General features: G+C 43.9%; 2 long non-coding RNA genes across 2 annotated transcripts; both read right to left on the reverse strand.

Moving 5' to 3' along the window:
• Positions 1 to 1,348: 1,348 nt before the first annotated feature.
• On the reverse strand, positions 1,349 to 3,552 carry LOC134965677 (uncharacterized). Its single transcript, XR_010188491.1, has 4 exons — positions 3,442 to 3,552; positions 2,283 to 2,351; positions 1,490 to 1,513; positions 1,349 to 1,378 (listed from the first exon to the last, which is right to left on the reverse strand). It is a non-coding gene; the product is annotated as an uncharacterized LOC134965677 (long non-coding RNA).
• A 518-nt stretch (positions 3,553 to 4,070) lies between these two features.
• On the reverse strand, positions 4,071 to 4,624 carry LOC134965678 (uncharacterized). Its single transcript, XR_010188492.1, has 3 exons — positions 4,568 to 4,624; positions 4,414 to 4,476; positions 4,071 to 4,230 (listed from the first exon to the last, which is right to left on the reverse strand). It is a non-coding gene; the product is annotated as an uncharacterized LOC134965678 (long non-coding RNA).
• Positions 4,625 to 13,461: the final 8,837 nt, after the last annotated feature.

A 13,461-nucleotide genomic window follows, 5' to 3' on the forward strand; every position in this document is an offset into this window, starting at 1 on the left:
TGCAGATTATCTGCCAGATAATTGTATGGTGTACAGTATGCCTATCTTATACAGTAGAAAAAGATACTATACAATGGAGTACAATAACAAACATTTATTAAAAAAAAAAAAAAAATTAAAATGATCTTAACAACAAATTAAAAAAGTGGTCCACAAAGAGGTGGACCACCACCCGCAGGAGCAGAACGGCACGCTGCAACTGTTCTGTGGGAAAAAAAGGACAGTATTACAAAACAAATACTGAATACTTTACAGTGTAGTAATGGCAATACAGTACTTTACTCTATATTAGACAATCTTGTTATTTACAATGTACAGTACTGTATTGTCAGTACAGTAAATCAAACACTACTGTATGCTGTCGAGGTAATTTAAACATTGCTTTAGTTTACCTCTTGTATAAGTGGGCTGCTGCCTGCCCGCTTCTGGGCCAGCCCACCTATCTTGCCCCTGTCTGGGGCCCCCATAAATCATTGGCACTATATTGGAGAAAAAAAAACATTTAGTCACATTCAAATACTATACAATTATTACTGTATACTGTAGGTACAGTATTATACTGTATTGCTGGTATTCAAAATATAAAGTACTGTACAAGAGTTTAGCTTCAATAGGTCATAAACAAATTGTCAAAGGAATAAAACACCACAGTACAAATACTGTAGACATTTACTGTATGTATTAGCAGTCATGACATTTCATGACCGCTTCAGAAAAAAGAGGGTTACAGTACTGTAGGTGGTGTTGTAGGGAGTACTATCAATAATAGTGGACTGTACTCAGAGCCAGCCATAAATATTATGATTCCCTAGTCAAGTTTTTGGATGCTGCCCCCTTGCACAGACGCTATTTCCGCCTCTGATCCTGTACCCCTTTCCCAGCACCATCACCCCTCAACCATAGCAGTCCTCATTTTGGTGCTCCTCCAACCTACAGTACTGTATGTTTAAAATAGCAACAGTGTGCACATTCGGTGTGCATCCCAAAACGGTGCATGTTCTTGCTGGGAAGGGGCATGGACACACAGTAATTCCCCAATCTGAAATGACGCCACACAGTACTGCAACTTTATTCACAACATATCATGCAATAGTGTCTCTTATTCTCGTTATGCTTGCTTCGCTCGCCATGCGGTGGGCACGGTGCCTCGCTACGCTCTGCACACTATTATATCAGTAGTCAGGAAAGGCAGCATGCATTTGTGGAGTGAAGAGGGTGAAAAAAGAGAGAAAGTACAGTATGTACTGTAAGGTTATGTCAGAGGGTGTGAAGATGATCAGCTCAGTGTTATACATGTTACAGTAAGTTAGAATACAGTACAGTGCATTATGTATTTATATTTTATTACCAGGTGTCTCCTCCACTGGTTGGCGACGGACTGTAAAAAGATAAAATACAGTTAGTCATATCAGTTTGACTTAAAATAATGTTGGAGAAAAAAAATACTGTAATTACAGTACCAACTATTGCTACTGTACAGTATATTTACCAAAAATGTATTCTGGCTCGTCGTCTGTGGGTAAAAGAGAAGAATATTATAAGATACAGTATACAGTAAAAAGTATAGTAATAGTACACTAGTGTCCAGGCCCAGTGTCAGGTGGGTAAAAAAAGGTATGCTTGTGACAGGCATGGTGATTCCAAGGGACCCCACCGAGACCATCAGAAAATTTGTGAGTGACCCGTATGCCGGTGATTATGACTAGAATAAGGTAGCAACTCTTTTTTCTTTTGAATTATGTATACTGTACAGTACTGTATGTGCATATTGTACAGTACACTTAAAATATTTAGCAGTTACTGTAGTGGTAATTTTTGGGATGACAGTATTAGCATACTGTAAGCATCCAACTGAGGCCCCCAAACAGATGCCGCCACTAGGTACAGTACGTGCCTCTCGTGCCTAATGGGAAATTCATCACTGACAGTATCTAGAGAGATGAATGGAGAGACAGTGACAAGGGGTGAGAGAGAGAGAGAGAGAGAGAGAGAGAGAGAGAGAGAGAGAGAGAAATTGAGTAAGATGGGTGTTTTTTTTAGAACAGGATGTTGTCCATACAGTAGCAACCAATCAAATATTACCTACTGTACTGTATTATCGTCTGTAAGTGTAACTAGATACTGTAAATGTTAATGTGGGTTGTGATCGGTTGCTACTGTATGGGCAATATCACCAGTTCAAACAAAAACAATTTTCATCCGATTTCTACGCATTTGCCAGAAAAATCTGATGAAAAGTGCTACTCTGATGGCATCAGATCAATGTCAGTAATAATTCTTACCACTAAATGCAGCAGCATCATCATCATCATCATCCTCCTCCTCCTCCATGGCCTGTTCCAGTGTAGGGCCTGTGAAAAAAAACATTAATGTGAAAAAAAAAAAGGTTCATTCCAGGAAATACACATACCCTCCAACATGACCCGCCCCACTAGGTACAAAATGCTCTGGTTCTGGACTTCCCTCTTAATTTATTATTGCCATCACCTGTGAAGAAACAGCTTTCTTATCATATAACTAGTTCAACACAGGTGATGGAAATCATAAATTAAGAGGGAAGTCTAGAAACAGAGCAGTGCGGCGGGTCATGTTGGAGCGTCTGCATACAGAAACATAGAATTTGATGACAAATACTGTAAGAACCACTTTGGCCATCTAATCTGCCTCTTTTTTTTAACCTTTTTTTTACATCAAACCTTATTTGATCCTTATTTCTTTGTAAGGATATCCTTATGTATGTCTCTTCCATGCATGTTTAAATACTGTAGCTCTACTGTTTTAGGCTCTATCACCTCTGATGGGAGGCTATTCCACTTGTCCACTGCACTTTCTGTGAAGTAATTTTTCTTAAAATTCCCCCTGAACCTCGCCCCCCTCCAGTCTCCGTGCACATCCTCGTGTCCTATTGTGTTTGCTTTTGGATTCGGACTTGTTTTGGATCCTGGTGCTTTTTTTCAAAAACCTCTCAAAAACAGCTTAAATCGTAGAATTTGGGGGTATTTTTGATCCTACTGTATAGTGTTATTAACCTCAATGACCATAATTTACATTCATTTCCAGTCTATTCTGAACACCTCACAATATTATTTGTAGTCCTAAAATTTTCACCGAGGTCACTGGATGACTAAGCTAAGCGACCCAAGTGGCCGGCACAAACACCTGGCCCATTTAGGAGTGGCAGTGCAGTGGCAGACAGGATGTCACTTATAACAATTTTCCCCAAACATCACATGATGCAAAGATAAATAAATAAAAAAAGAGGTGCAAGATGGAATTGTGATTGGGCCCTCCCAACCACCCTTATGTTATATAAACAGGGTCTGCCACACGACTGTGGCTGAAATGACTGGTTGGTTTGGGCTCCCACCAAAAAAAGAAGCAATCAATCTCTCCTTGCTCAAACTGGCTCTACAGAGGCAAGATGTACCGGACTGGACTTACTTAATGGGTGCAGTGAGGTGATGGACATAGAGTCCTGGTCCTCCTCCTCCGCCACCGCCTGTGACAGTGTAGGGCCTGTGAAAGCAAAAATTCCATGAAATATACTTTTGTATTCTGTGTTGAATACAGTAAAGCAAAAATTCAGTCAGGAATTGGAGGAGGAGAGTAGATTTCGCACACAGAGACGAGAATGTCGAGGCCAGAATCAGGGGGTAGTGGAGGAGGGTTAGGATACCGTACCTCACCCTGTTGGGATTGCTGCAATCAGGATGCATCAGGATCACCCTGCTGGTCATGCAAACCCAACCCATTGGTTTAACACAATGTACAGTACAGTACAATACTTTAGTTTACTTACCAAGTTGGGGAGAGGGCTTTTTCTCCCCTTCCTCATCACTGTCAATACTTACTGAGTGGAAAATAAAAAAATATTATAAACAAAATACAGTAGAGTACAGTTACTACAAAATTGCACAGTAGTACAGTGCTACAGGAGGCAGAGATATATTCATAATACAGTAGGAGCAGAATGACTGTCCAGTGGTAGGGGACATACAGTACTGTACTGTGCCTGTATTTAACTCGTGTTGGAGGAGAGGCGATTTCGCACACAGAGGCGAAAAGGGGTCTTCACAGTGAGGGAAATACTGTACAGTACATGTTTGGAATTCCCTGCCTGAAAAGTAATAAAAGTGGACTTGGTCAATACTTTTAAGAATGGGCTTGAGAAAATCCTACTGTACTTACTATACTCCTCCGGCTCAGAGTCCACGTACAGGTAAGTGACATCTGTGTTGAATATAAAAAAAACAAAAAGAAAAGTCAATGGGATTTCTGCAATCAGGATACCGCTGTCGGTCACTTGACTGCTGGAATCCTGACCACTGGTCACGCAAACCCAAGCCATTGGTACTGTTAATAAATCAATGAATGCAGAATGTAGAGTACTGTACAGTAGATTACAATTCTTACCAGGCTGGCCTGAAGGCTCCCCCATTTCCTCCTCCTCCTCCTCGGTATCAATAACGAGGCGGTCTGTGTGTACAAGATAACAAGTATTGTAAAATAAAAAAATTACAGTAATACTGTAGGAAACTAGTGTGTCTGTAACAAAAATAATGATTACCACTTCCAGAGCTCTGCTGGTCAGACGGTGTTGGTGGTGGTGGTGGTGGTGGTACTGTGAGAAAAAACAACAGTGCTGTAAGTGAAGCTGTCAATTGGAAACATGTACTGTACAGTATCCAGGACACATGTACAGTAGTGTAACAACGATGACAGTAGCACCAGAATTCTCGTTACACAATACCTGGCAGCGCAGCAGGTGGTGGTGGTGGTGGTGGTGGTGTTGTTGGTACTGTGGGAAAAAAAATAACAGTACTGTAAGTGAAGCTGTCAATTGGAAACATGTACTGTACAGTATCCAGGACACATGTACAGTAGTGTAACAACGATGACAGTCACACCAGAATTCTCGTTACACAATACCTGGCAGCGCAGCAGGTGGTGGTGGTGGTGGTGGTGGTGGTGTTGTTGGTACTGTGGGAAAAAAAATAACAGTACTGTAAGTGAAGCTGTCAATTGGAAACATGTACTGTACAGTATCCAGGACACATGTACAGTAGTGTAACGATGACAGTCACACCAGAATTCTCGTTACACAATACCTGGCAGCGCAGCAGGTGGTGGTGGTGGTGGTGGTGGTGTTGTTGGTACTGTGGGAAAAAAAATAACAGTACTGTAAGTGAAGCTGTCAATTGGAAACCTGTACTGTACAGTATCCAGGACACATGTACAGTAGTGTAACAACGATGACAGTAGCACCAGAATTCTCGTTACACAATACCTGGCAGCGCAGCAGGTGGTGGTGGTGGTGGTGGTGGTGTTGTTGGTACTGTGGGAAAAAAAATAACAGTACTGTAAGTGAAGCTGTCAATTGGAAACATGTACTGTACAGTATCCAGGACACATGTACAGTAGTGTAACAACGATGACAGTCACACCAGAATTCTCGTTACACAATACCTGGCAGCGCAGCAGGTGGTGGTGGTGGTGGTGGTGGTGGTGTTGTTGGTACTGTGGGAAAAAAAATAACAGTACTGCAAGTGAAGCTGTCAATTGGAAACCTGTACTGTACAGTATCCAGGACACATGTACAGTAGTGTAACAACGATGACAGTAGCACCAGAATTCTCATTACACAATACCTGGCAGCGCAGCAGGTGGTGGTGGTGGTGGTGGTGGTGTTGTTGGTACTGTGGGAAAAAAAATAACAGTACTGTAAGTGAAGCTGTCAATTGGAAACATGTACTGTACAGTATCCAGGACACATGTACAGTAGTGTAACAACGATGACAGTCACACCAGAATTCTCGTTACACAATACCTGGCAGCGCAGCAGGTGGTGGTGGTGGTGGTGGTGTTGTTGGTACTGTGGGAAAAAAAATAACAGTACTGTAAGTGAAGCTGTCAATTGGAAACCTGTACTGTACAGTATCCAGGACACATGTACAGTAGTGTAACAACGATGACAGTAGCACCAGAATTCTCGTTACACAATACCTGGCAGCGCAGCAGGTGGTGGTGGTGGTGGTGGTGGTGTTGTTGGTACTGTGGGAAAAAAAATAACAGTACTGTAAGTGAAGCTGTCAATTGGAAACATGTACTGTACAGTATCCAGGACACATGTACAGTAGTGTAACAACGATGACAGTAGCACCAGAATTCTCGTTACACAATACCTGGCAGCGCAGCAGGTGGTGGTGGTGGTGGTGGTGGTGGTGGTGGTGGTGGTACTGTGGGAAAAAAAATAACAGTACTGTAAGTGAAGCTGTCAATTTGAAACATGTACTGTACAGTATCCAGGACCAAAAAGGGGTCCGGCCAATAAACAATCTGCATCAGAGAAGCAAGATACAGTATGCTTAAAGTATACAGTACTATATACTAGATCGCCAACAAACGTAAATTAACAAACAACTAACACTGGAATTGACCATCCTCATCCCGTAGCGAAGCACGGGTATTCAGCTATCTACAATGTTATTTATACTTTGTGTTTAATATTTACATTTAGTTTTGTAAACAGACATTCTTAACATTAACGGATTGCAGTGAGTTATCTGTGATGGTCAGGACAGGGGGTTGGGACTATAGAAATCACTATGTACTGTACACTACTGTATTTGACAATACTTACCAGCTTGGCGGCGCCTGTCCCGCCTCCTGTGACGTCGTGCTACCAGCCCTGTAAAAATATATATATACACAGTATAATGGCAGCATACTGTACAGCCAATGAAATTCAACATTGACAGCATCTTTATGACATCACAATAAATGGAATTGTTCATTCTAGTACCCTGCACCTAATCACTCAGGAGGGCATAGTGTACTGTACTGTCTTCAAAACTTAAGGGGCACATTTCTAAATGTGACATACAGTACAGTACACTTACAGTATCGCTACAGTACAGTAGGTCCAGGGTATTAGACAGAACACTACCTTTATAGACATTGTAACACACATAAGCATTGCCCTTATAAACATTATGACACACATCAGCATGCAGCCCTCCCACCCTTAACCATCTCAGTACTGTTCATTACATTACAAATTGATTTCATGACAGATGATGCAGTACTCACCTGAATTCATCTTATTCACGTCATGTCACAGTAGTGCAGTTTATTCACGTCACAGTACTGTCCTTGATTCACGTTGTGTCACACAGTAGAGCACCGTATTCACGTCACAGTACTGTCCTTGATTCACGTTGTGTCACACAGTAGAGCACCTTATTCACGTTACTGTACTGTACGTCACAGTAGTGCAGTAGTATATCCACATTACGTCACAAAGTAGAGATCTGCCACAGTCATGAACCTTATAACACATTATGCAAGAGTAATGCACGTCAGAACACATTAGGCCACTGTAACATCCCTTAGAATAATTTCTGCCAAAGTAACATCCCTTAGAACACTGTACTATCTGAAACACAAATTTCTGCACACTGCACGACACACTGCAATTAAACCACACAATGCACTGCACGACTGCATAGTGTATGCACTGCGTGATATGACAAACTGCACATTTCCCTGCAAAATATGATACAATGTACACTACACAAAAAACTGCAATTACCACATGTGTATACAGTACACTGCACGACAGTGCTGGCCCTAGCCAGATACAGATACAGCCGCAGTCACGCAAAATATAGGCATGCCGCATATCATTTTAATCAGCAGAAGCTGCTGGTGCCCCTAAGCATAGCAAATGCCCTAGGCATTTGCCTACTGTAGTTTGCCTATGCCTAAGGCCGGCTCTGCTGCACGATGTGATTCACTATGCATTACACTCACTGCACAATACCATATACTGAATGTACACTGCATGACACGCTGCAATTACGCAGCACGATACACTGTGATACATTGCATATACTGTACACTGCATGATACTGTACACTGCACAATCGTAGACCACGTGGATTGTAAAGAACTACTGTATATATACACAAGTTTAAAAAAATAACAATTGTTTTTGTAAAACGCATGTCGATCTTTTTCCATGTCAACTTAACGACCATGTCAACCTACAGTAACTGGTGTCAACCAATTTCAAAAGCCGCACCATCTAGGTCCACGCCAAAAAACAAATTGACCTTTTGACCCGGGTTAATGTTTGGTCCTTGTTTAACCATTTGTTTACCACAAATACTGTACAGTGCTATATAGACCGGATACCTGCTGCTACAGCAGCCCCTGCTATAATGTACTGTACCTGTAACTACAGTAACTTAAAGTACAGTAATCTACAGTAATGTACTGTACTTACAATCCCTTATGGCCTGCAGGCGTCGTGGGGTCCTCCTCACGAGGTCGCTCCATCTCCTCTGGAGAGACCTCACCGTTCTCCTCCGGTTGTAGGTCCGGAGGATATCCCTGCTGGCCCTCCTATACGCTATCACTTTCTCCTCGTTGCTGGCGAGAGTTCTGTCCCGCCAGCGAACGAGGAGACGCAGCTCACCCAGAGCATAGGGACGGTCCCGTGCAGCAGCCATAACCGTCCTTATGCTCAATGAGCGTCTCAGACGTCGTGCGCCTCAGACGTCGTGCGTCTCAGACGTCGTGCGGTCCAGGCATTCAACGTACAGTACTGTAGTTACTGTACTTTGTGACAGTTTCCCTTAGTTTTAAATATGCCCTTTCTTTGACCACAGTATTTTCCACTGTCTTGCCCTACGCCCTTCCCTCCTGGGAGCCTTCACAGGTCTTATGCAATACACAAATACCGAAGATGCACAGTCCGTCAGAATACACTCATTTCATTCCCGCTGTTTAGGTGCATTTAGCGTAAAGAATCGCTCCTGCAGATGTACTTTGATTTATGTGAAATCTGTGTGCATCCTTCCATTGACTGTCTTACAGTGTAAATAAAAGAATACAGTGCATTATTACAGAAAAAAAAAAAAAAAAAGAAAGAAAGCACATCAGGTCTCGAACCCTGGACCCCCAGCGAGGGAGGTGGGAGCCTTCACCCCTAGCCCACGACGCCTCATGAGAGATTTCCAATTTCATGTGTGAAAGTACTGCAAACAGCGGCCGGCCCCCGCCCCATTGCTGTTGGTTTATGCCTTAGAGGACTCGGACGCTCGCATTTGTAAAGCACGGTGTTTTCCTCCGCCTCTGGCTAGCCTGCTGCCCTTCCCCCATGGGAGCCTGCACAGATCATGCAGTAGACAGGGAGGGAATGCAAATGCTGGTTATGTGCAATACACAAACGCCCACTGTAGTACTGTTTTGCTCACTTACAGTACTGTACTGTAGGTTGCATTTAGCGTAAAGAATCGCTCCTGCAGATGTACTTTGATTTACTGTACAGTATGTGAAACCTGTGTGCATCCTTCCATTGGATGTACTGTATTGGAGAGAAATTTTTTTTTTTTAAAGTGAATGTCACGGGAACACATTAAAAATAAGGTTGGCACTTCCTTCCCATTGGTGTTGGTTTACAGTATGCCGTAGTGTACTCGGACGCTCATGTATTTGCATTTCAAAGGCACAGTATTTTCCATCGTCTCCCCCCTACCCCCATCACCCTTCCCCCCTGGGGGCCTGCACAGGGAGGAAATTCAGGTCCTGTGCAATACACAAACGCTGAAGATCTACAGTACTGTTTTGCTCAGTTGGTAGCGTCAGAATACACTCATTTCATTCCCGCTGTTTAGGTGCATTTAGCGTAAAGAATCGCTCCTGCAGATGTACTTTGATTTATGTGAAATCTGTGTGCATCCTTCCATTGACTGTCTTACAGTGTAAATAAAAGAATACAGTGCATTATTACAGAAAAAAAAAAAAAAAAAAAGAAAGAAAGCACATCAGGTCTCGAACCCTGGACCCCCAGCGAGGGAGGTGGGAGCCTTCACCCCTAGCCCACGACGCCTCATGAGAGATTTCCAATTTCATGTGTGAAAGTACTGCAAACAGCGGCCGGCCCCCGCCCCATTGCTGTTGGTTTATGCCTTAGAGGACTCGGACGCTCGCATTTGTAAAGCACGGTGTTTTCCTCCGCCTCCGGCTAGCCTGCTGCCCTTCCCCCATGGGAGCCTGCACAGATCATGCAGTAGACAGGGAGGGAATGCAAATGCTGGTTATGTGCAATACACAAACGCCCACTGTAGTACTGTTTTGCTCACTTACAGTACTGTACTGTAGGTTGCATTTAGCGTAAAGAATCGCTCCTGCAGATGTACTTTGATTTACTGTACAGTATGTGAAACCTGTGTGCATCCTTCCATTGGATGTACTGTATTGGAGAGAATTTTTTTTTTTTTAAAGTGAATGTCACGGGAACACATTAAAAATAAGGTTGGCACTTCCTTCCCATTGGTGTTGGTTTACAGTATGCCGTAGTGTACTCGGACGCTCATGTAATTGCATTTCAAAGGCACAGTATTTTCCATCGTCTCCCCCCTACCCCCATCACCCTTCCCCCCTGGGGGCCTGCACAGGGAGGAAATTCAGGTCCTGTGCAATACACAAACGCTGAAGATCTACAGTACTGTTTTGCTCAGTTGGTAGCGTCAGAATACACTCATTTCATTCCCGCTGTTTAGGTGATTTTGGCGTAAAGAATCGCTCCTGCAGATGTACTTTGATTTATGTGAAATCTGTGTGCATCCTTCCATTGACTGTCTTACAGTGTAAATAAAAGAATACAGTGCATTATTACAGAAAAAAAAAAAAAAAAAAGAAAGAAAGCACATCAGGTCTCGAACCCTGGACCCCCAGCGAGGGAGGTGGGAGCCTTCACCCCTAGCCCACGACGCCTCATGAGAGATTTCCAATTTCATGTGTGAAAGTACTGCAAACAGCGGCCGGCCCCCGCCCCATTGCTGTTGGTTTATGCCTTAGAGGACTCGGACGCTCGCATTTGTAAAGCACGGTGTTTTCCTCCGCCTCCGGCTAGCCTGCTGCCCTTCCCCCATGGGAGCCTGCACAGATCATGCAGTAGACAGGGAGGGAATGCAAATGCTGGTTATGTGCAATACACAAACGCCCACTGTAGTACTGTTTTGCTCACTTACAGTACTGTACTGTAGGTTGCATTTAGCGTAAAGAATCGCTCCTGCAGATGTACTTTGATTTACTGTACAGTATGTGAAACCTGTGTGCATCCTTCCATTGGATGTACTGTATTGGAGAGACATTTTTTTTTTTTAAAGTGAATGTCACGGGAACACATTAAAAATAAGGTTGGCACTTCCTTCCCATTGGTGTTGGTTTACAGTATGCCGTAGTGTACTCGGACGCTCATGTAATTGCATTTCAAAGGCACAGTATTTTCCATCGTCTCCCCCCTACCCCCATCACCCTTCCCCCCTGGGGGCCTGCACAGGGAGGAAATTCAGGTCCTGTGCAATACACAAACGCTGAAGATCTACAGTACTGTTTTGCTCAGTTGGTAGCGTCAGAATACACTCATTTCATTCCCGCTGTTTAGGTGCATTTAGCGTAAAGAATCGCTCCTGCAGATGTACTTTGATTTATGTGAAATCTGTGTGCATCCTTCCATTGACTGTCTTACAGTGTAAATAAAAGAATACAGTGCATTATTACAGAAAAAAAAAAAAAAAAAAGAAAGAAAGCACATCAGGTCTCGAACCCTGGACCCCCAGCGAGGGAGGTGGGAGCCTTCACCCCTAGCCCACGACGCCTCATGAGAGATTTCCAATTTCATGTGTGAAAGTACTGCAAACAGCGGCCGGCCCCCGCCCCATTGCTGTTGGTTTATGCCTTAGAGGACTCGGACGCTCGCATTTGTAAAGCACGGTGTTTTCCTCCGCCTCCGGCTAGCCCTCCATTCCCATTATGCATTAGCGAACTCAGACGCTCATATATTTTAAAAGCACGGTGTTTATACATTGTACTGTACATTCTTCCTTTTACACAATTACTGTAGTTGCGTCTCCATACACATACTGTACAGTACTCCATACTTTTTCCACCGCCTCCCGTTACGCCTACAGTATTGCCAGAGCTGTAGATCAATCCGCCGCTATACTGTACGATCGAAAGTACTGGATTAGTGGAGCATTAGCGACACAGTGGTGGAGATGTGTAATGCATGATGAGTATCTAGATCGCCTCAACGCGCCTGCCAGTGATGAAACTCAGCTATCGCATTAGCGTGACTAAACGCCCGTCTCGGCGGAGGAACAGTCAAGATAAAGGTGGCTACATCTGTATATACTCACAAAAAATCCTGTGTAGATCAGTCCTCTACTTTTCCTGTAGGCATCAGTGGGTAAAAAAAATTGAAACACCAGAACCACGTGACTAAAGGGGATCCATGTTTACACATGGATCCCCTTTCCCAGAATGACAGGACCTCCCATGACTGCTCTCACTAGAGGACCCTGCAGCCAATCAGGGATTGCCATGTCATAGCACTCTTCTGATTGGCTGTGCACTCCTTGCCTGTCAATCAGGCAGAGCACAACAGCTATAGTGGATGAGTTGCAGTCCTCCATTATAGTCTAATGTGGGAAAATTGCAGTCTGCGGCTAACCGCAAGGTTACTTACGGTCACCCACATGAGTGACCTCAATTAGCCTCGAGGTTAGCCGCAGACCACAATTTACCCACCATAGACCACAATGGAGGACCGCGATCCTCCATTATAGCTGGTGTGCTCCACATGATTTACAGGCCAGGAGCGCACAGCCAATCAGGAGAGTGCTATGATATGGCGCTCCCTGATTGGCTGCCTCTAGTGACAGCAATCACGAGGGGTCCTGGTATTCAGGGAAAGTGGATCCATGTGTAAACATGGATCCCATTTAGTCGTGTGGTTCGACTGTTTTCGGGTTATATTTTAACCCATTGATGCCTATAGGGAAAGTAGAGGACTGAGCTACACAGGATTTTTTTATGAGTATATTTTTTTATTTTACAGGTTCCCTATTGGATTCTACATGGACAAGTGGACGTTCTTTTTTTTTACACTTTTATTGGCTATCAGCCCTCCATCCACTGCCCACAGTTGAGGGTACAGCCTCGGGCTTCACCACTGGCACTTGGGTGCCTGAAGTGGGGACCCCTTGATTTAAAGGGTCCCCACTCCCCCAGGGAACTCTGGCCAGGAGTGACTAGTTGTAGGGGTAATGCCATGGCCACAGGGACTAACGTAAATGTGTCCCCTGGCTGTGGCATTATGTCCCTGGCCAGTGGAGACTGGTGCTCATTTCAAAAATATGGGGGACCCCTTGTTCTTTTGTCCCCCATATCTTTGGAACCAGGACTGGTCCAAGAGCCTAGTGCTAGTTTTATAAATACTTGGGAACCCTAAGTAATTTTTCCCAATATTCTAACAACCAGAACCGGCTCAAAGAGCCTGGGGCTGGTCATGCTTAGGAGGGGGTGCCCCATGCAATATTTTTTTGGGGATTTTTAAATCTTTCAATAATGTACACAATGAAGCCCTGCACAGATCTCACTGATACAGCT

The sequence above is a fragment of the Pseudophryne corroboree genome, chromosome 10 (genome assembly GCF_028390025.1).
Source record: "Pseudophryne corroboree isolate aPseCor3 chromosome 10, aPseCor3.hap2, whole genome shotgun sequence".
Lineage (NCBI taxonomy): Eukaryota > Metazoa > Chordata > Amphibia > Anura > Myobatrachidae > Pseudophryne > Pseudophryne corroboree.